This window comes from Schistocerca nitens, chromosome 5, assembly GCF_023898315.1.
Source record: "Schistocerca nitens isolate TAMUIC-IGC-003100 chromosome 5, iqSchNite1.1, whole genome shotgun sequence".
Classification (NCBI taxonomy): Eukaryota; Metazoa; Arthropoda; class Insecta; order Orthoptera; family Acrididae; genus Schistocerca; species Schistocerca nitens.
The window spans coordinates 807,538,601-807,561,591 of NC_064618.1; the positions used below are offsets into that span (position 1 = coordinate 807,538,601).

Genomic DNA, 22,991 nt, shown 5'->3' on the forward strand with positions numbered 1-22,991 from the left:
CCTAAATCGCTTCAGGCAGATGCCGGGATGGTTCCTTAGAAAGGGCACGGCCGATTTCCTTCCCCATCCTTCCCTAATCCGAGCTTGTGCTCCGTCTCTAATGACCTCGTTGTCGACGGGACGTTAAACAGTAATCTCCTCCTCCTCCTAAGAATGCGACTGATCACAGCCTCAGACTCTTAATTAGAGAAGAAACTCTTTACAATTAATAAGGAGTACACGAAAAGTCAAAAATATCGTCTGTGCTTTGAACATGTCATTGGCGATACTTCGGTAATGTAATATGTGAGATGTGAGCTGTGAGCTCACATTGCGTCACTGCAGCTGTGACGTGACGGCTGTAGTCAGGGTGAAGGTTCATACCTCCTTGCTTCTTGTTTCGAGAACTTTGTGTGTAGTCAGAATCGTTTTGATCGAGCAGGCAGCTATAAGTATTTAAAGACTAGCTGGCAGCAGCCGCGGCTAGCGCATTAAGACTTCCTATAGTCGCACTACGTCTAGATACATACAGTGTCCCAGGAGGAACGATCAGCAGTCAGGGATATGATAGGAACGATAATTCGAAGCAAAAAGGTCTAGAAAACATGGGGTCTGCTACAGGAACTTCTTCATCTTTGATACTGCGCCGGCCGAAGTGGCCGTGCGGTTAAAGGCGCTGCAGTCTGGAACCGCAAGACCGCTACGGTCGCAGGTTCGAATCCTGCCTCGGGCATGGATGTTTGTGATGTCCTTAGTGTGGTGTCACAGCCAGACACCACACGTGCTAGGTGGTAGCTTAAATCGGCCGCGGTCCTGTAGTACATGTCGGACCCGCGTGTCGCCACTGTGTGATCGCAAACCTAGCGCCACCACAAGGCAGGTCTCGAGAGACTGACTCGAACTCACCCCAGTTGTACGGACGACAGAGCTAGCGACTAGACGTACGAAGCCTTTCTCTCTCATTAGCCGAGAGACAGAATAGCCTTCAGCTAAGTTAATGGCTAAGAACTAGCAAGGCGCCATTAGCCTTACAGTGATTGTAATTAGAGTCTCACTTGTGTTCACCATAGAGATGTACAAGAAGACATTAAAGATAAGTATATGAGAAGCTCCGTTCTTTTCTTCATAGCATTAATTACGTATCCTGTTCCAGTACTTCACGCCCGTCTGCGTTAGTCTCGCGTGCCCTTTAAGCCACCTCTATCTACAAGGTGTTGGCCCAGCTGCCGACACACCACTTAGGTTAGTTAGGTTTAACTAGTTCTAAGTTCTAGGGGACTAATGACCTCAGCAGTTGAGTCCCATAGTGCTCAGAGCCATTTGAACCATTTTTTTTGATACTGCGAAACAAATCTGTTCTACTACCAGCTCTATGCTTTTCACATTTTTGTGAGGAGGTAGTACTGACCAAAACAACAAAAATGGTCCAGTAAACAAGGGCTCTACATACATACCGTAAAAGCTATGAGCATTTGTTCAGCAGAAGAGCTGTGTTTCATAACAGCGAATATGAACAAGTGCTCATCGCTTTTAAGGTATACACTTTAGAGGCCATGATAACTGGACTTTTTTTTCCTTGCTTTGATCCATACTATCACATTTCAAACTATGGAAAGCAAGGAGTTTTACTAGAAGAGATTTGTTTCGCAATATCTTAGATGAAGAAGTGCTCATAGCTGTTAAGGTATGCTTTTCAGAGCCCGTTTGTTAGACTTTTTTGCTTTGAATGGTCGTTCCTATCATATCCCTGAGTGCTGACAGTTTCTCCTCGGACACCCTGTCTGCTACATAAGTCACTGAAAATTTCAGAAACTTCGTAACAAGCTGAGTGTCCAATGAAAACTTCAGTGTGGTCGAGCGTTTACAAGAGGACCAATTGTGAAAGCTGGAATGCGGCAGCTAGCATTTCATTCCTAGAATCGTTACTGGAGTCTTTACATGGCCTCCCAAAGCGCTATTGGCAAATCGTTTCCCCTACAACTGTATCAATACTCCACAAGGTACACTGTGGTGTGTGGCGCAGGGTGTGTCTCATACTTCTATTATTTAGTCCCTTTTCTTCTGTTCTATTCGCTAATTCCGCCTGGGGACAATGGAGATCGATAATCTTCGTGTGAGTTCTAATTTGTTTGATTCTTCTCGTCGTGGTCATTTCGCGAGAAGAAGTAATACATTGCCCGAATATTTTTAGAAAACCAATTTTGACAGCCCTTGTGTACGTATTGTGTGAAACAGTAGTGATTCATTGAAGATTCATGATGAACTCCAGCGATAGAGATACCTACATTCTTTCCGTACGAAGCACGTAATAGGTATTAATGATGTAACAGGGTCAACGAAGACAGTGGAGTGCACTGAAACCAACAAAATCGCTCATTTCCGAAGTGCTGATAGAAAATTTCTCTACGTCATTTTCGTGTAGTATATTATTTTTTCAGTGATACGCGAGTACAAGATTGCAGTGAAGAACGCACAGCACCCTTGGAGCTGTAGAAACGTGTCACGGTTTGCACAGTGAAAAGACTCCGCATTCGGCATTCGAGTCCCGTTAACCGGTACCGACGCCACGAACACTTTCCAGCTCATGAGTATAGCCCTGCCCTGTCGGAGCTATTACATGAGTCACGGCTGCCTTATGGAACGGCGCTGCAATCGCGTAACAGCTTGTGTGTTATAGGTCGCTAGACGGAAGACTGCTTATTACAGTGAAAAGTCACCAATGCTACTGATTTATTTATAATTACTGACATTTAACAGCAAGAAGATAACCATGTAACAAAAGCTGATTCTGAAAGAGAGTTACATGCTCTGTTAAGCACAAAAATAATTTTTACTCTTATTTGAATCAATGAGCAGGGCGATGTATTTTTGCAGACTACGAAAAAAATAACCTACTCTAGGACTCAGACCTGTAAACATGTGACACTGTTCAAATGGTTCAAATGGCTCTGAGGACTGTGGGACTTAACATCTGAGATCCTCAGTCCCCTAGAACTTAGAACTACTTAAACCTAAATAGCCTAAGGACATCACACACATCCATGCTCGAGGCAGGATTCGAACCTGCGACCTAAGCAGCAGCGCGGTTCCGGACTGAAGCGCCTAGAACCGTTCGGCCACTGCGGCCGGCTGTGACACTGTTGAGAACGAGCTTTTGGACCATTGTTAAAAGGTCATTGTTTAAATTGATAAAATGTCCTCTACTTGCAATATAAACTGTGGCACGTGTACTCATTAGTGCAGAGACTTTGCGGAGCGCCAGAACAATTGCTATTTAAAAACTGGCAAAGTTGTCCCAGTTGGCGAAGTTGTCCCATTTGACTGCACCTTAAATGCCTAACTATAACATGTCCCGTCAGTCCAAAAAGCTTAGAGTCTGAATTAATAGGCAATAGGAAGAGTTAAGACAGAGTTTCTAATGCTTCAGTTGTCCATACAATCATGTGAAACTGTCAGAAAAGTCCTTCTTTGTTATGTTGTTCAACTTGCACGTCAAATTCGCTCGAAAGTCGGTCATGTCGTCAAAGCGTTGACCTTTCATGTGAATTCCTGTCCTTCGTCGTTTTCTGTCCGTCCGTATTGATAACATCAATATTTTTCGGAAAAGGGTGTATGCTTTTCGCGTTCCAATCAAGTCGTACCAGACGTCGCCGCGTCGTTGTGTTTATTCAGGAGCTGAAGTCTGCAGGAGAAACTTTTCACACACTTCTCTCTTTTTCAAAACATTCTGGAGAATGTGATGAACACTTGATTCGCAAATGTTGCTCCATAGCGGTTTGTGACACAACAACGTTGATACACCACGGCCACACGCCCACTACTTAACACAGCTGACTGGTAGAATTCACAACTGTTGTTTACAGTTGTGAGTTGAAGCTGCCACGGTAGTTATGTACGCCAGTCTCGGAACCTTCTGGGCAGACGGTGAGGGCACTTTCAAACCCGCCTCAGCAGGTGTCGCCAGTTGCGGTCTACATCTACATCTACGTGATTACTCTGCAATTCACATTTAAGTGCTTGGCAGAGGGTTCATCGAACCACAATCATACTATCTCTCTACCATTCCACTCCCGAACAGCGCGCGGGAAAAACGAACACCTAAACCTTTCTGTTCGATCTCTGATTTCTCTTATTTTATTTTGATGATCATTCCTACCTATGTAGGTTGGGCTCAACAAAATATTTTCGCATTCGGAAGAGAAAGTTGGCGACTGAAATTTCGTAAATAGTTCTCGCCGCGACGAAAAACGTCATTGCTTTAATGACTTCCATCCCAACTCGCGTATCATATCTGCCACACTCTCTCCCCTATTACGCGATAATACAAAACGAGCTGCCCTTTTTTGCACCCTTTCGATGTCCTCCGTCAATCCCACCTGGTAAGGATCCCACACCGTGCAGCAATATTCTAACAGAGGACGAACGAGTGTAGTGTAAGCTGTCTCTTTAGTGGACTTGTTGCATCTTCTAAGTGTCCTGCCAATGAAACGCAACCTTTGGCTCGCCTTCCGCACAATATTATCTATGTGGTCTTTCCAACTGAAGTTGTTCGTAATTTTAACACCCAGGTACTTAGTTGAATTGAAAGCCTTGAGAATTGTACTATTTATCGAGTAATCGAATTCCAACGGATTTCTTTTGGAACTCATGTGGATCACCTCACACTTTTCGTTATTTAGCATCAACTGCCACTTGCCACACCATACAGCAATCTTTTCTAAATCGCTTTGCAGCTGATACGGGTCTTCGGATGACCTTACTAGACGGCAAATTACAGCACCATCTGCGAACAACGTAAGAGAACTGCTCAGATTGCATCCAAGTCATTTATATAGATCAGCAACAGCAGAGGTCCCAGGACGCTTCCCTGGGGAACACCTGATATCACTTCAGTTTTACTCGATGATTTACCGTCTATTGTTACGGTGTGGTGCAGTGGGAGCGCGCACGTGTAGTGCAGCTGCTGGGCTGTCCGGCGAGACGCGTGGGAGCTGGCCGGCGCCTGTGCTTGCACGGCCGCCGGACAAACCAGTTCCCTCTGTCCCCCTGTCCTGCTGCCTCGTCCCGTCCCACTGCCGCCTTACGACACACCGGCGGCAATTTTCACAGCTAGTTCTTAATTACCGACCGGCCCAAATTACACGCCGCTACAAAGCACCGGCGCCGCGGCCAGTGGCAGGGAATCTGCCCCCTAACAGCGGGTAAACATGGCCGGGGGCAGCGACAATCTCACGGCCAGGGTCGCTGCCTCCTCCTAATAAGTCCTCTCGCTCGTAGCCTTCCTTCCCATATTGCTCCCTGAGCCTGCTGTAAACACCGAAAGATCGCCAGACTATGAAAATGGGAAGGTAGGGATGGAAAAAACCGACCGGTTAAAACCGACACCGGTATTTTAGTTCAGAATAACCAATATCTTTCGGTATCTGTTTTGTCTTAGTTATAAAAGGCACATATTTACTACTGTTGTTGTTGTGGTCTTCAGTCCTGAGACTGGTTTGATGCAGCTCTCCATGCTACTCTATCCTGTGCAAGCTTCTTCATCTCCCAGTACCTACTGAAACCTACATCCTTCTGACTCTGCATAGTGTATTCATCTCTTGGTCTCCCTCTACGATTTTTACCCTCCACGCTGCCCTCCAGTACTAAATTGGTGATCCCTCGATGTCTCAGAATATGTCCTACCAACCGATCCCTTCTTCTAGTCAAGTTGTGCCACAAACTTCTCTTCTCCCCAATCCTATTCAATACCTCCTCATTAGTTATGTGATCTACCCATCTAATCCTAAGCATTCTTCTGTAGCAGCACATTTCGAAAGCTTCTATTCTCTTTTTGTCTAAACTATTTATCGTCCACGTTTCACTTCCATACATGGCTACACTCCATACAAATACTTTCAGAAACGTTTTCCTGACACTTAAATCTATACTCGATGTTAACAAATTTTTCTTCTTCAAAAACGTTCCTTGCCATTGCCAGTCTACATTTTATATCCTCTCTTCTTCGACCATCATCAGTTATTTTGCATCATCAGTTATTTTGCTCCCCAAATAGCAAAACTCCTTTACTACTTCAAGTGTCTCATTTCCTAATCTAATTCCCTCAGCATCACCCGACTTAATTCGACTACATTCCATTATCCTCGTTTTGCTTTTGTTGGTGTTCATCTTATATCCTCCTTTCGAGACATTGTCCATTCCGTTCAACTGCTCTTCCAAGTCCTTTGCTGTCTCTGACAGAATTACAGTGTCATCGGTGAACCTCAGAGTTTTTATTTCTTCTCCATGGATTTTAATACCTACTCCGAACTTTTCTTTTGTTTCCTTTACTGCTTGCTCAATATACAGATTGAATAACATCGGGCATAGGCTACAACCCTGTCTCACTCCCTTCCCAACCACTGCTTCCCTGTCATACCCCTCGCCTATTATAACCGCCATCTGCTTTCTGTACAAATTGTAAATAGCCTTTCGCTCCCTGCATTTTATCCCTGCCACCTTCAGAATTTGAAAGAGAGTATTCCAATCAACATTGTCAAAAGCTTTCGCTAAGTCTACAAATGCTGGAAACGTAGGTGTGCCTTTCCTTAATCTTTCTTCTAAGATAAGTCGTAAGGTCAGTATTGCCTCACGTGTTCCAATATTTCTACGGAATCCAAACTGATTTTCCCCGAGGTCGGCTTCTACTAGTATTCGCGTTAGTATTTTGCAGCTGTGGCTTATTAAACTGATTGTTCGGTAATTTTCACATCTGCCAACACCTGCTTTCTTTGGGATTGGAATTATTATATTCTTCTTGAAGTCTGAGGTTATTTCGCCTGTCTCATACATCTTGCTCACCAGATGGTAGAGTTGTGTCAGGACTGGCTCTACTAACAGGATAAAAAAACGAAATATCAGTTAGCCATAGTTTTCTTTCTTTCGATTACACCATAGTCCCGCAGCGATCGCAGGGTCGGCGCGGTTAGAACGGATTTGGCAAGGTTAGTTTTAGGGGTGGCCGGATGCCCTTCCTGTCGCCACCCCATACCCCCAGGGATGGAATCAGTGTACCCCAGCTGTCTGCATCTAGTGTTAATTGTGAAAGAGTGCGAACGTGTTTCAAATGTCTGCGACGCGTGTAACTGAGGCGGAACGTGGGACCAGCCCGGTATTCACCTAGCGGGATGTGGGAAACCGCCTAAAAACCACATCCAGGCAGGCCGGCACCCCAGCGCTCGTCGGTAATCCGCCGGGCGGATTCGATCGGGGGCCGACGCGCCTACCCGAGTCCAGGGAGCAGCGCGTTAGCGCTCTGGGCTACCGTGGCGGGTATCAGTAAGCCATAGATACAGTTCTATAATTTCCTGTTTTTAAATAAACCTTTTTTATAAAACGAATAATTTTTTCAATAAAATTTGCATTGCTTTGCATTGCTTGCCTAATTACAGAATTTTGGGAAAGGCATCAGCGCTTTTTATAACAGTGCTTTCAGAAACGAGCAACAAATACAAGGCATAAGAAATGGTGCATCACTGCTGAGACCATGTGGCGTGGCCTATTCGATATCACGCGTCTGCATGTAGTATGCGAGACTTGCCCATCTGCTCTGTATAGTAGTTTCTCGCTGTTATTGTCGAGGATTAGTTAGCGCTGACTACTCGTAGTGTACAAATAGAGGTATGGACCTCGATTACAACAAGTTTTTTGAGCAAAGTTTCAAAAAATTAGAATCAGTGGAGGAATACTGTTGTTGTTTTTTTTTGTTGGTAATATTCAATCATTTATCAAAAAATGGTTCAAATGGCTCTGAGAATTATGGGACTTAACAGCTGAGGTCATCAGTCCCCTAGAACTTAGAACTACTTAAACCTAGCTAACCTAAGGACATCACACACATCCATGCCCGAGGCAGGATTCGAACCTGCGACCGTAGCGGTCGCGCGGTTCCGGACTGAAGCGCGTAGAACCGCTCGGCCACAGCGGCCGGCCAATCATTGATCACTTTTCGAGAAAAACAGCGAAGATGGATGAACTAAGTTTTCTACTCTTTGGCTGTTTAATTTAATATTTTGGTTCTATGTGCCTTGAAACTGAGGAACGCAAAATTTTTCAGTCTTCGTTAGATTTCTTTGTTTACTACAGGAAATAATAGGAATAGAAAACGGAGAATCATTTATTTCTGAAACCGGTAATTTCGAGCGGTTTTAACACCCAGGTTAAACTGGTCATCATCATCATCATTATCATTTAAGACTGATTATGCCTTTCAGCGTTCAGTCTGGAGCATAGCCCCCTTATAAAATTCCTCCAAGATCCCCTATTCAGTGCTAACATTGGTGCCTCTTCTGACGTTAAACCTATTACTTCAAAATCATTCTTAACCGAATCCAGGTACCTTCTCCTTGGTCTGCCCCGACTCCTCCTACCTTCTACTGCTGAACCCATGAGTATCTTGGGTAACCTTGCTTCTCCCATGTGTGTAACATGACCCCACCATCTAAGCCTGTTCGCCCTGACTGCTACATCTATGGAGTTCATTCCCAGTTTTTCTTTGATTTCCTCATTGTGGACACCCTCCTGCCATTGTTCCCATCTACTAGTACCTGCAATCATCCTAGCTACTTTCATATCCGTAACCTCAACCTTGTTGATAAGGTAACCTGAATCCACCCAGCTTTCGCTCCCATACAACAAAGTTGGTCAAAAGATTGAACGGTGCACAGATAACTTAGTCTTGGTACTGACTTCCTTCTTGCAGAAGAGAGTAGATCGTAGCTGAGCGCTCACTGCATTAGCTTTGCTATACCTCGCTTCCAGTTCTTTCACTATGTTGCCATCCTGTGAGAATATGCATCCTAAGTACTTGAAACCGTCCACCTGTTCTAACTTTGTTCCTCCTATTTGGCACTCAATCCGTTTATATTTCTTTCCCACTGACGTTACTTTCGTTTCGTAGATGCTAATCTTCATACCATAGTCCTTACATTTCTGATCTAGCTCTGAAATATTACTTTGCAAACTTTCAATCAAATCTGCCATCACAACTAAGTCATCCGCATATGCAAGACTGCTTATTTTGTGTTCACATATCTTAATCTCACCCAGCCAGTCTATTGTTTTCAACACATGATCCATAAATAATATGAACAACAGTGGAGACAGGTTGCAGCCTTGTCTTACTCCTGAAACTACTCTGTACCATGAACTCAATTTACCGTCAACTCTAACTGCTGCCTGATTATCCATGTAAAGACCTTTAATTGCTTGCAAAAGTTTGCCTCCTATTCCATAATCTCGTAGAACAGACAATAACTTCCTCCTAGGAACCCGGTCATATGCCTTTTCTAGATCAATAAAGCATAGATACAATTCCCTTTTCCACTCATAACACTTCATTATTTGCCATAAGCTAAAGATCTGGTCCTGACAACCTCTAAGAGGCCTAAACCCACACTGATTTTTGGTCCTCAACTAATACTCGCACTTTCCTTTCAATAATACCTGAGAAGATTTTACCCACAACGCTGATTAAAGAGATACCTCTGTAGTTGTTACAATCTTTTCTGTTTCCATGTTTAAAGATTGGTGTGATTACTGCTTTTGTCCAGTCTGATGGAACCTGTCCCGACTCCCAGGCCATTTCAATTATCCTGTGTAGCCGAAAAAAGGGTTCAAATGGCTCTGAGCCCTATGGGACTTAACTGCTGTGGTCATCAGTCCCCTAGAACTTAGAACTACTTAAACCTAACTAACCTAAGGACATCACACACATCCATGCCCGAGGCAGGATTCGAACCTGCGACCGTAGCAGTCACGCGGTTCCGGACTGAGCGCCTAGAACCGCTAGACCACCGCGGTCGGCCTGTGTAGCCATTTAAGACCTGACATTCCACTGTATTTGAGGAGTTCCGACTTAATTTCATCCACCCCAGCTGCTTTATTGCACTGCAATCTATTGACCATTTTCTCCGCTTCCTCAAATGTGATCCTACTTCCATCATCATTCCTATCCCATTCTACCTCGAAATCTGAAACATTACTGATCGTATTTTCACCTGCATTGAGCAACTCTTCAAAATATTCCCTCCATCTGCCCAAGGCATCCACAGGATTCACCAGCAGTTTTCCTGACCTGTCCAAAATACTTGTCATTTCCTTCTTACCTCCCTTTCGAAGACTGCTAATTACACTCCAGAATGGTTTTCCAGCAGCTTGACCCATAGTCTCCAACCTGTTTCCAACGTCTTCCCAAGATTTCTTCTTGGATGCTGCAATTATCTTTTTGGCTTTGTTTCTTTCTTCAACATAACTTTCACTGTCTACCTGAGTTCCAGTATGTAGCCATTTTTGATACGCCTTCTTTTTCCTTTTACAGGCTGCCTTGACTGTGTCATTCCACCAAGCTGTTTGTTAAACTGGTGCAGAAAAAAAAGATGTAACCCAAAACCGGTTGTTTCAGTGATAACAGGCATTCCTATGGGAAGGTAACCGCAGTAGCATGCGTTACTTCGTGGACGTGCTGTAGAGGGAAGCAACCATTTAATCGCGATTGTACTTTTATATCTACATATACATTCATACTCTGCAAATCAGTGCGAAGAGCATGGCAGGGGGTACTCCCTATTGTGCTTATTGTAATTATCAGGCCTCCTTCCAGTTCCATCCACGTATGGAGCGCGCGAAGAATGACTGTTTAAAACCCTCCATGAACGCTGCAATTAATCTTAACTTTCTCTCACGATCACTACGGAAACGATATTTCCAGGGTTGTATGTGCCGGTTAGATATAATTAAAGGGCATTTTCTCACTGAGGTTAAGTGTGGGCTGTAATTATAGTATGGCAGTGAAGCTTCGTAGACATGCTAATACGTTAATGTTGAACCAATTTACACCGGAAAAATTAGTTCCAATTTTAGCCACCAGCTGCAATTCTGGCGCTGTACAGCATCTCGTCGACGTCTCCGATGCGCATAATAAAAATTATGTTAGCAGAAGTTAATAATAAAATCAATATTGTGCCTTTCTCGCTTGTCTGACCTTTTCTGCCCTCGTCCCATTCCTAATCTATTACTTATGGAAATATTTCAACACGTCTTCCCCGCGTTCACAGCGCCAGATTTGCACCTGGTGGCCAAAATTCGAACAATCTGTTGCGGCATGTATCGGTTCCGCTTTAACAAATTAGAATATCCTGCCATATGATAATTACAGCTCACACTGGAAGTATGCTTCCTCGGAATAGTTAGCGTCTGTCTTGAAATGTGTGTCAGTTCATTTCCTTCAGCACACCTGCGATACTCTCCCAGTCCTCAAACAAGCGAGTGACCTTTCGTGCTGCCCTTTTCTGCACACGTTCAATATCCACAGTTAAGGCCAGTTCTCGCCGTCACGGCAAGTTACGCCGAAACAACTCACAATGAATTCCAAAAGACGGCATTCACCATACCATAACGTTACGTCATGTTAAAGTAGGACTTCTCGGGAAGCAAGTGTTGAGAGTGCCGTAGTCTGCAGGCATCGGAAGTCAACCTGTCTTCGCCACGCTCACTATAAATACTAGTGGATTTTGTACTCTTGTGTCTTCATCATCTTTATTTCTATATTTTTGTTTTCTTTTCGAGAGAAATTGCAAATGTATAATAACGGCTTCATTATTTCTTCAATTTAGTGTTCGTCCATAAGAGGAGTAAGACATCTTAAAGCGAAAAATTATTTAGGTTTTACAATCACAGAGGAGAGATGACGTCTACGCTGTGTATAAAATAAGAATATACACTACTAGCCATTATAATTGCTACACCACGAAGATGACGTGCTACAGACGCGAAATTTAACCGATAGGAAGAAGATGCGGTGATATGCAAATGATTAGCTTTTCAGAGCATTCACACAAGGTTGGCGCCGGTGGCGACACCTACAACATGCTGACATGAGGAAAGTTTCCAACCGATTTCTCAAACACAACAGCAGTTGAACGGCGTTGTCTGATGAAACGTTGTTGTGATGCCTCGTGTAAGGAGCAGAAATGCGTACCATCACGTTTCCGACTTTGATAAAGGTCGGATTGAAGCCTATCGCGATTGCGGTTTGTCGTATCGCGACATTGCTGCTCGAGTTGGTCGAGATCCAATGACTGTTAGCAGAATATCGAATCGGTGGGTTCAGGAGGGTAATATGGAACGCCGTGCTGGATCCCCAACGGCCTCGTATCACTAGCAGTCGAGATGACAGGCATCTTATCCGCATGGCTGTAACGGATCGTGCAGACACGTATCGATCCCTGAGTAAACAGATGGGGACGTTTGCAAGACAACACCCATCGTCACAAACAGTCCGACTTTGATAAAGGTCGGATTGAAGCCTATCGCGATTGCGGTTTGTCGTATCGCGACATTGCTGCTCGAGTTGGTCGAGATCCAATGACTGTTAGCAGAATATCGAATCGGTGGGTTCAGGAGGGTAATATGGAACGCCGTGCTGGATCCCAACGGCCTCGTATCACTAGCAGTCGAGATGACGGGCATCTTATCCGCATGGCTGTAACGGATCGTGCAGACACGTATCGATCCCTGAGTAAACAGATGGGGACGTTTGCAAGACAACACCCATCGTCACAAACAGTTCGACGACGTTTGCAGCAGCAGGGACTGTCAGCTCGGAGACCATGTCTGCGGTTACCCTTGACGCTGCATCAGAGACGCTACATTTCAGCAGGATAATGCACGACCGCATGTTGCAGGTCCTGTAAGGGCCTTTCTGGATACAGAAAATGTTCGACTGCTGCCCTGGCCAGCACATTCTCCAGATCTCTCACCAATTGAAAACGGCTGGTCAATGGTGGCCGAGCCACTGGCTCGTCCCAACACGCCAGTCACTGCTCTTGATGAACTGTGGTATCGTGTTGAAGCTGCATGGGCAGCTGTACCTGTACCCGCCATCCAAGCTCTGTTTGACTCAATGCCCAGGTGTTTCAAAAGAGGTGGTTGTTCTGGGTGCTAATTTCTCAGGATCTATGCACCAAAATTGCGTGAAAATGTAATCACATGGCAGTTCTAGTATAATATATTTGTCCAATGAATACTTATCATCTGCATTTCTTCTTGGTGTAGCAATTTTAATGGCCAGTTGTGTACTTTGAAGCAATTTTTATTACATTATAAATTACATCTTACGAATATATGCGATTTAAATGCACCAGAACATTGAAGAAAGCGCGGCATTATTTGAATGTTTTGTTGTAATAAATTGACAGAAACGTTATATCAGCGGTTAAGCAATTTTCGAATTATAACTTGTATATTAACGTGTTGATGGATATTGAGTTTGTATGCTACAGGCAGAACGACATGGCTAGGATATCGACTAGGGAGGAAATGTGTGTTTTAATAGAGCTGACGTAGGGATTTTATGTGTGCCCATTTTCATAAATAAACTGCGTGATTTGTGAGGCAAGCCGACCGAATGTGGAGCAGTTGTAGATCACTTTGACCAGCACGTCCCACGTGACACGGGCGCTTGATGGATTTCCTTATTGTCCGTGTCCACGTCAACGTCAGCTGCCTCGACCGATGTCAGGACGGCTTTACAACGGCATTTGATGATGTACGTGTATCCTACCGTTGTTAGAGCAGGTGGGTACGTTGGTGTATTGGTGTTGCCCCGTGCTTTGCATGAGACGAGCCAGCCAGAGCGGGTGCTGAGCGAGTAGCGGTAGACGGCTAGTCTGCTAGACGGCGGACGGCGGCTGCTACAGAGGTCGCGGTGTGCTGCTTACAGGTGGCGGTCGTGATGCTAGGCGGGATCTGCGGCGCGATCGCCACGCTGGTGAGTGTAGCCGGCCCCACACTAGTCGCTAGGCAGACTCCCCGAGCGGGCCGTGGCGGCGCGCTATCCCTCTGCCACGCCAAGGCGCTCCTTCCACGTAAGGCGGCTTCTGGGACTCTACTTCGGCACAGTTCAATGAGCTTCTCAGTTCTATCCTCGCTTATACATCAACCCCGCGCCTGATGATTAATAGCTGTCGGCGTTTAGTGTAGCTGAGCACCTCCAAAAGTAGCGACACTTCGGCTTGTAGTTCTGCTACATTAGCAGTGTGCTGTTAAACAACTTTGTTGGTATGATCTTTCTCGGCAGCAGCTACAAAGAACGGAGAAAAACAACATAATAATAAAGTCGGAGTACGGTAGGTTACGTCGAATCGCGCACAATTTTCCAGATAACCACTGGTCAGAGATGTACCATTGTTGAGCTGCGGCCATAAAACGACAGTCTACACCTGTTATGCCAATGGGACACAACAGTGAAAGTGTCCCCAGCCCAGTTCAAGTCTTCATAGAGGTTTAGGGCAGACACACCCCATATTAGTGCCCGGATGCTTTCCAAAAGATAGTGTATGTCCTCCGCTCGCTGGATTGCATCATCTGTATCATCGCTACAGTCCCTGACTATTTCCCGTAATTACTTAATAACGAACTCAGCTGAAACAGAGCGTGGACATTAGGCAGGTAGTAGAGAATCTAGATGAAGGCGATAATTGTTGCTTCTACATTGTGGGTCAGTAGTCGGAAAACAGCTGCACAGATAAAGCAGTCGTTTCGTTCGCTGTTTGGGCGATTCTCGCAGAGGCGACGAGCGTGGCGTGAGTTTGCGGAATTAGCGCCCGCCGAAGACTTTTGAATGACAATCCGTGGAGCACAGCAGGCCATCTGCGTGTGTGACGCGGAAGTGGTGGCCAGTGGTTCCGTCCTGGCGGGCGTTCGTTCACCCCGCGAGCGGCAAGCAGCCGGCCCTTCGCGGTCGATACGCCCACGCTGCCAAGTGGACGCCAGTTCAGGGGTGCGGGCGCACCGAAGCAACCTACATCTTTTCATCTGGTAATACCTCCCACACCCGCTCAAAATTCTAGGGGAACATTGTCTCAGTCCAGTACCAGTAAACTCCCGATTCCTTAAAGAAAGGACCTCTACATCTACATCAACATAGATACTCCGCAAGCCACCGTTACGTGCGTCGCGGAGGGTACCCTGTACCCCTGCTTGTCATATCCTGCCCCGTTCCACTCCCAAATAGAGTGAGGAAAAAACGACTGTCTAGACGCCTGAATTCTCGTATCTTCGTGGTCCTTATGTTGGTGGGAGCAGAATCGTTCGGCAGTCAGCTTTAAATGCCGGTTCTCTAAATTTTCTCAATAGTGTTTACCGACTTCTCGTATCTTATCGTCGTGGTCCTTACACGCGATGTATTTTGGCGGCAGCAGGGAGCAGAATCGTTCATCTGTAAAGGAGACCGCTTATAAAACACTAACACGACCTTGAGTACTGCTCGAGCGTTTGGGATCCCTATCAGGTCGGATTGAGGGGAGGGCATAGAAGCAATTCAGAGGCGGGCTCCTAGATTTGTTACTGCTAGGTTTGATCATCACGCGAGTGTTACGGAAATGCTTCAGGAACTCGGGTGGGAGTCTCTGGAGGAAAGGAGGCCGTTCTTTTCGTGAATCGCTACTGAGGAAATTTAGAGAACCAGCATTTGAGGCTGACTGCAGCACAGTTTTACTGCCGCCAACTTATATTTCGCGGAAAGACCACAAAGATAAGATAAGAGAGATTAGGGCTCGTACAGAGGCATAGAGGCAGTCATTTTTCCCTCGTTCTGTTTGGGAGTGGAACAGGGAGAGAAGATGCTAGTTGTGGTACGAGGTACCCTCCGCCACGTACCGTATGGTGGGTTGCGGAGTATGTATTTAAATGTAGATGTTCAGCAGTCAGCTTCAAATGCCGGTTCTCTAAATTTTTTCAATTGTACTTCCCGAAAAGAACACCGCCTTCCCTCCAGGGATTCCCATTTGAGTTTCTGAAGCATCTCCATAAAACTCAAGTATTGTTCGAATCTACCGGTAACAAATCTAGCAGCCCTCCTCTGAATTGTTTCGATGTCTTCCTTCAATCCGACCTGGTACGGATCCCAAACACTCGAGCAGTACTCAAGAATAGGTCGCACCAGCGTTCTATATGCGATCTCCTTTACAGTTGGACCACTCTTTCCTAAAATTCTCCCAATAAACCGAAGTCGACTGTTTGCCTTCCCTACCAAAGTTTTCACATGGTCAAATGCTCCCAAACAAGCTTCGAATGTCTGCTTACTTTATAAATGATTTAATGTGTTAGGTGTTTGAAGTCAAACATGTAACCGAGAAAAAGTTTAGAAATGGTTTGAAATTATGCTTATAGTTTGTTAGAAGTCGCTTATGAAATACTGGATTAATATGGGTAATTTCCGCTTCGTTTTAAACAAAATCAAGTTTTCACTCGTCTAAATGTCTACGACGTCATATCTCTAGAATTATGCGCCCGACAACACATAATTTTGCTGGTAACACCAGTGGTATACATGGATATTGTCTGCAAACTATGTTGCGAGTAGAGTCGGTAGAAAACAAGTAATAAATTAAAACGTCATGTGAAGTCTGACTGCATGAACAGCGAAAATCGTCTTTCGCTGGGGGGAGGGGAGGGGGGAATCATCGACGTAAAAATTTCGTAAATGTTTTACAACTGTAAGTAAAGTATGTTGGAAGTCGATGAATGCTCTCATTCTCAAATAGTTCGAAAAAGTTCAAAGAAAGGCAGCACCTTTTGTATTATCGCGAAATATGGGAGAGTTGTTGTTGTTGTGGTCTTCAGTCCTGAGACTGGTTTGATGCAGCTCTCCATGCTACTCTATCCTGTGCAAGCTTCTTCATCTCCCAGTACCTACTGCAACCTACATCCTTCTGAATCTGCTTGGTATATTCATCTCTTCGTCTCCCTCTACGAATTTTACCCTCCAATACTAAATTGGTGATCCCTTGATGCCTCAGAACGTGTCCTACCAACCGATCCCTTCTTCTAGTCACGTTGTACCATAAACGTCTCTTCTCCCCAATCCTATTCAACACCTCCTCATTAGTTACGTGATCTACCCATCTAATCTTCAGCATTCTTCTGTAGCACCACATTTCGAAAGCTTCTATTCTCTTCTTGTCTAAACTATTTATCGTCCACGTTTCACTTCCATACATGGCTACACTCCATACAAATACTTTCAGAAACGGCTTCCTGTCACTTAAATCTATACTCGATGTTAACAAATTTCTCTTCTTTAGAGACGCTTTTCTTTCCATTGCCAGTGTTCATTTTACATACTCTCTACTTCGACCATCATCAGTTATTTTGCTTCCCAAATAGCAAAACTCCTTTACTACTTTAAGTGTCTCATTTCCTAATCTAATTCCCTCAGCATCACCCGACTTAATTCGACTACATTCCATTATCCTCGTTTTGCTTTTGTTGATGTTCATCTTATATACTCCTTTCAAGACACTATCCATTCCGTTCAACTGCTCTTCCAAGTCCTTTGCTGTCTCTGATAGAATTACAATGTCATCGGCGAACCTCGAAGTTTTTATTTCTTCTCCATGGATTTTAATACTTACTCCGAATTTTTCTTTTGTTTCCTTCACTGCTTGCTCAAGTGTCACAGAAATGATACAGGATTTGGGATGGACACCATTAAAAGAAAGGCGTTTTTCGTTGCGACGGAATTTTCTCACGAAATTCCAATCACCAACTTTCTCCTCCGAATGCGAAAATATTTTGTTGACACCGACATACATAGGGAGGAACGATCACCACGATAGAGTAAGGGAAATCAGAGCTCGTACGGAAAGAGATAGGTGTTCATTCTTTCCGCGCGCTATACGAGATTGGAATAATAGAGAATTGAGAATGTGGTTCGATGAACCCTCTGCCAGGCACTTAAATTTGATTTGCAGAATATCCATGTAGATGAAGATGTAGATGAATACAGTCTGGCTATTTGTGCACCACCAGTTGTGCTGCTTCAAGACAGTTTCCAACTGTAATAGTTGTCTTTACTATAAGATTATACGTGTTGATAAGTAGATTATGACAGCTTAAATTGCGTTAATAATCACGCGAAACACTGAAAGTAAAATTTTTGTTGCTCTGGAAGCCGTTGGAGAGGCAACCTGTAAGTCGTCCTGACTTCCGGGATAGCAGTTTACTAATATAGAACCTGAAAACATCGTCACTCTCCCGTTCGTTAATGTCAACATTGGAAAACGGATCCGCCGCTTTTCTCGCTAGTAGCTCGGCAGTTGTCGCCACACGGCCGAATGAAACCCATTCGAGTTCGCCACCAAGGAAATATTCTTTATAGTACCTCGAATCGATGTCGGTTCTGCAGCGTGGTGCTCACACACGTCACTCGTTCAGCTGCAGAGGCCAACACTTCGGTAGGTGGAAGATCCGAATTCGTCAACCGGCTGTCACCGTTCACTAAAAATTTCGGCCGAAGCAGGGGATAGATGGTGTAAGCCTTGCCGTGAGCCGCAGCGCTGACAGAAAGAGCATGTCAGTGTGAAGCAGGCGGTGCTGGAGCTGGAGGAGGAGATACAGGTAGCGCGCGGGCATTAGGCCAAGCAGCTGCGGCAGGCAGACAGAAGCACAGACACCTGCTGGTCTGCAGCTGCCAGCCGCCGACACGTGCTCCAGCAGCTGGCGCTGGAGCTCCAGCCGCCACACGCCACATGCCACATCACACGTCGCATCAACATTCCGCAACTCCTCCGTTACATCTGCTGCTGCCTACCCTGCCGCGCTATCTTTAGACTTTCATCAGCTTCGTTGCAAACAGCAGCTTCGCTTTCTCCTGTGCCGATTTCTTCATTTCCAGGTATTTGTTGCAAAACGAGTCTTTCCAACTTCCTCAGTCCTAAACCTAGAGTTTATGGACGAGAATTTTATGTTGGTGAACAATGCGTTACTCTGCTACAATTATTATTATTATTATTATTATTATTATTATTATTATTATTATTATTAATTTTATGGCCTTCATTGGACCACTGTAGTCAAAAATACAAAGTTCTAAACAAGTTGTTACACATGGATACAATTTGGTTCGACAATAACTTAATATATTTAGGCAATATAATTATTAGAGGCTATTCTTATATGAAAGGTGTTTTGTTCTTCTGTCTGCCCAATATTTCTTCATTCTTTCAGATATTTTCTTTCTTTCTTCATCTGAGACAACTCTTCCTGTACCCCTTTTATTGATTTTCATTTGTAGTCTGGTTTACGGGTCTTGCAGTATTCTGGTTTTCTCTGTCTTGTTTTTTAGGTCATCTACTGTAATTTGAAGTTCTTTTATATATTCCTTAATTTCTGTGATCCATTTAATGTCGCTCTTGCTATTCCACAATTTTTGTATTATTTTTTTACTAATTCTGTTTTCTGGAGTTCTCATCAGATGTCCAAAGAATGAGATGCGTTTCTTCCTGATTGTACTCTGCTACAAATTAATATTAAAACACTAAATTTAAAAACACTGTATGGTTCACCAAAATATTGGGGCACACAGCATATATGCTACATCGGGGATCAAACAGTTTTCCATCCTAGTAATGAAATGTTTCAGGGCTCGATTTAACGGATTTCATTTACAGACAGGTGAAATACATTAACATATTAATTTAATTAAAATGGTCCAAAAAGCTCTGAGCACTATGGGACTTAACATCTGAGGTCATCAGTCCCTTAGAACTTAGAACTAATTGAACCTAACTAACCTAAGGACATCACACACATCCATGCCAGAGGCCGGATTCGAACCTCCGGCCGTAGGAGTCACGCGGTTCCAGACTGAAGCGCCTAGAACCGCTCGGCCACTTCGGCCGGCCTTATCAATGACGACCGGTTTGAAGTCTGATAGGAATTGCAGCTGTCGTGAACTTAGGTTCGCCTCAACCAGTTTCCGAGTGAGTACTGAGAAGGGTACTGCTTGCATTGGTCATTTGGAGACTAGCTGCTTCGTAATTGCTTACAGCGATACCTGAAACTGCACGTTTTGTAGGGCTAGTAACACGGCAACTGGGCAATAGCTCGCTGGGCACGTACAGCAATGTGTGGTGGATGGTACATCATTTTCCGTCTTTACTGGGCTACTTACGTATGGTACGCGGTAGGTTTGTTGATACACCCTCACCACCCACACTCCCTCCCTACCTTCCTCCCCACTCTCCTTTTATGTACCCATTCTCCAAAATTTCCTTACGAGAGGTATGTTCCAGCAGGTAACGTGGAACATAAGCTCGTGTTGCATACATAACGCCTTGCTGTACCGTCTTCCAATGTAGCTTTTAAATCTTTTCGTGAAGCAGTCGTTTAGATTATAGGTATCCGTTACGAATAGCGCTTCTTTGACTTTGTAATTCATAGTAAGTGATGCATTACACGTTCTGTGTTTCGCGCAGGCACAGTTGTTGTGTGGTAAGGTTAACAGGTGCATCGCAGCGTGTGAGTGAAATGGCGCGGCAGCTGGAAACGCCCTGCAAAGCTGAAGTACGCCATGTAAACTGCACACGGATTCACCGTGAAACTCTGTCAGTATGTAGACCACATTCAGTGACGCGTCCAACCGTAGTGAAATGGCACAAAGGCCGCACGGACGTGGACGACGCTGTGCTCTGTGCTATCGACATCGCTCGCAGACAGTCGACGAAATGACTCGCACGAATCGATTTTCGAACTTTTGTTGACGATCTCCGAGACAGAGCAGCGGATTTCTATCGTTGAGGAGCTGAGCGACAGGTAAAACGTACAATCGTTATTTACAGAGGCTTGGCGACTATGGTGAAACCGTAGTGTCATGTAGTGCGTCACTTTGAGGTGAAGTGTGACGTTCAATAAAAATTACATGCCTTACCTAGGTAATACCTAGGTATTACAATTACGAACAACTGAAATTGGAAAGAACACATAGAAAATGTTGTGGGGAAGGCTAACCAAAGGCTGCGTTTTATTGGCAGGACACTTAGAAAATGTATCAGACCTACTAAGGAGACTGCCTACACTGCGCTTGTCCGTCCTCTTTTAGAATACTGCTGCGCGGTGTGGGATCCTTACCAGATAGGACTGACGGAGTACATCGAAAAAGTTCAAAGAAAGGCAGCACGTTTTGTATTATCGCGAAATATGGGAGAAGAGTGTCACAGAAATGATGCAGGATTTGGGCTGGAAATCATTAAAAGAAAGGCGTTTTTCGTTGCGACGGAATCTTCTCATGAAATTCCAGTCACCAACTTCCTCCTCCGAATGCGAAAATGTTTTGTTGACACCGACCTACATAGGGAGAAACGATCACCACGATAAAATAAAGGAAATCGGAGCTCGTCCGGGAAGATATAGATGTTCATTTTTTCCGCGCGCTATACGAGATTGGAGTAATAGAGAATTGTGAAGGTGGTTCGATGAACCCTCTGCCAGGCACTTAAATGTGATTTGCAGAGTATCCATGTAGATGTAGATTTAGATACTTGCCTTGTTATAATAACGAGTAACTTACTTTTTGAAGTCCCCTTGTAAATTGATAACGGTCCCTGAGTAACTAATAACTGTTAAGAAACTGCCGGTCGAGGTTTTATGTAAGTGGCCTCTTTAAGCCTTTGTCACATTCTTCCGATAAACTTGAGTCTGGCATCTGTCTCCTCCACGGCGTGATTTATGTGAGTTTTCCACATGATAGTAGTCCCAACGGAAGTTCCTAGTACTCTATCCAGCTGTGTTTTTCAAAAAAATGGCTCTGAGCACTATGGGACTCAACTGTTGAGGTCATAAGTCCCCTAGAACTTAGAACTACTTAAACCTAACTAACCTAAGGACAACACACACATCCATGCCCGAGGCATGATTCGAACCTGCGACCGTAGCGGTCGCGCGGTTCCAGACTGTAGCGCCAGAACCGCTCGGCCACCAGCGGCCGGCAGCAGTGTTTTTAATGGACTTTAATATGGGGTGAGTCCATCCTTCGCATTTGCTTGAACCCTGCTGGGGACATTTTTAAAGAGATGTGTGACTGTCTGCAATGACAGCCCATTTTTCCTGAAGAGCCGAAACCGTGAACCGTGGAGGTCGTCATGTTGGACGCTGGGGTCTCGACGTTCTGACTCATCCCAAAGATGTTCCAGTCGGTTCAGCTCGTGTCTTACACAGGCCAGTATATTTCAGGCATGTTCCACATCTACATCTATATACTGCGCAAGCCACTGTACAGTGCGCGGCGGAGAGTATTCTCTACTACAACTAATCGTTTCCTTTCCTGTTCCACTCGGAGACAGAGTGAGGGAAAAACGACTGTCTACATGCCTCCTTATGAGCCCTAATTTTTCGTGTCTTAACTTCGTAGTCCCTACGCGAAAAGTATGTTGGCGGCAGTAGGATCGTTCTGCAGTCAGCTTGAAATGCCGGTTCTCTAAACTTTCTCAGTAATGTTCTTCGTAATGAATGTCTTCTTCTCTCCATGGATTCCCTGTGGTGTCACCGCCAGACACCACACTTGCTAGGTGGTAGCCTTTAAATCGGCCGCGGTCCATTAGTATACGCCGGACTCGCGTGTCGCCACTGTCAGTGATTGCAGACCGAGCGCCACCACACGGCAGGTCTAGTGAGACGTTCTAGCACTCGCCACAGTTGTACAGCCGACTTAGCCAGAGATGGATCACTGACAACTACGCTCGCATTTGCCGAGACGATAGTTAGCATAGCCTTCAGCTACGTCATTTGCTACGACCTAGCAAGGCGCCATAGCATTTGATATTATTTTATATTGTGGTTATAACATGTACCGTCAAGAGAGATGTTCTACAATTATGGATTAAAGTCAAGTATTATATCAACTACGTACTTTATTTGCTACTATTAATTCCCTTAACTGTTCCAGACCTCACGCCAATCTGCGTGAGCTTAACGCGTGCCTTTCGGCTTCCTCTCATTGTGACTTGGCTGTCTTGCCAAGTCACAACATTCCCACTTGACCTCACGAAGCATATCCACAACACTTACGTGTTGTTCGAACCTACCGGCAACAAATCTAGCAGCTCGCATCTGAATTACTTCGGTGTTTTCTTTCAATCCGATTTGGTACGGATCCCAAACACCCTAGCAACACTCAAGAATAGGTCCCACTGGCGTCT

At 44.8% G+C, this 22,991-nt stretch overlaps 1 protein-coding gene across 1 annotated transcript in view; it reads left to right on the forward strand.

Annotated features, from left to right (window-relative positions):
- The window catches only part of LOC126260733 (dual specificity tyrosine-phosphorylation-regulated kinase 4-like), a 587,083-nt gene that overhangs the window by 65,148 nt on the left and 498,944 nt on the right, over nt 1-22,991 (forward strand). The window lies entirely within an intron of this gene.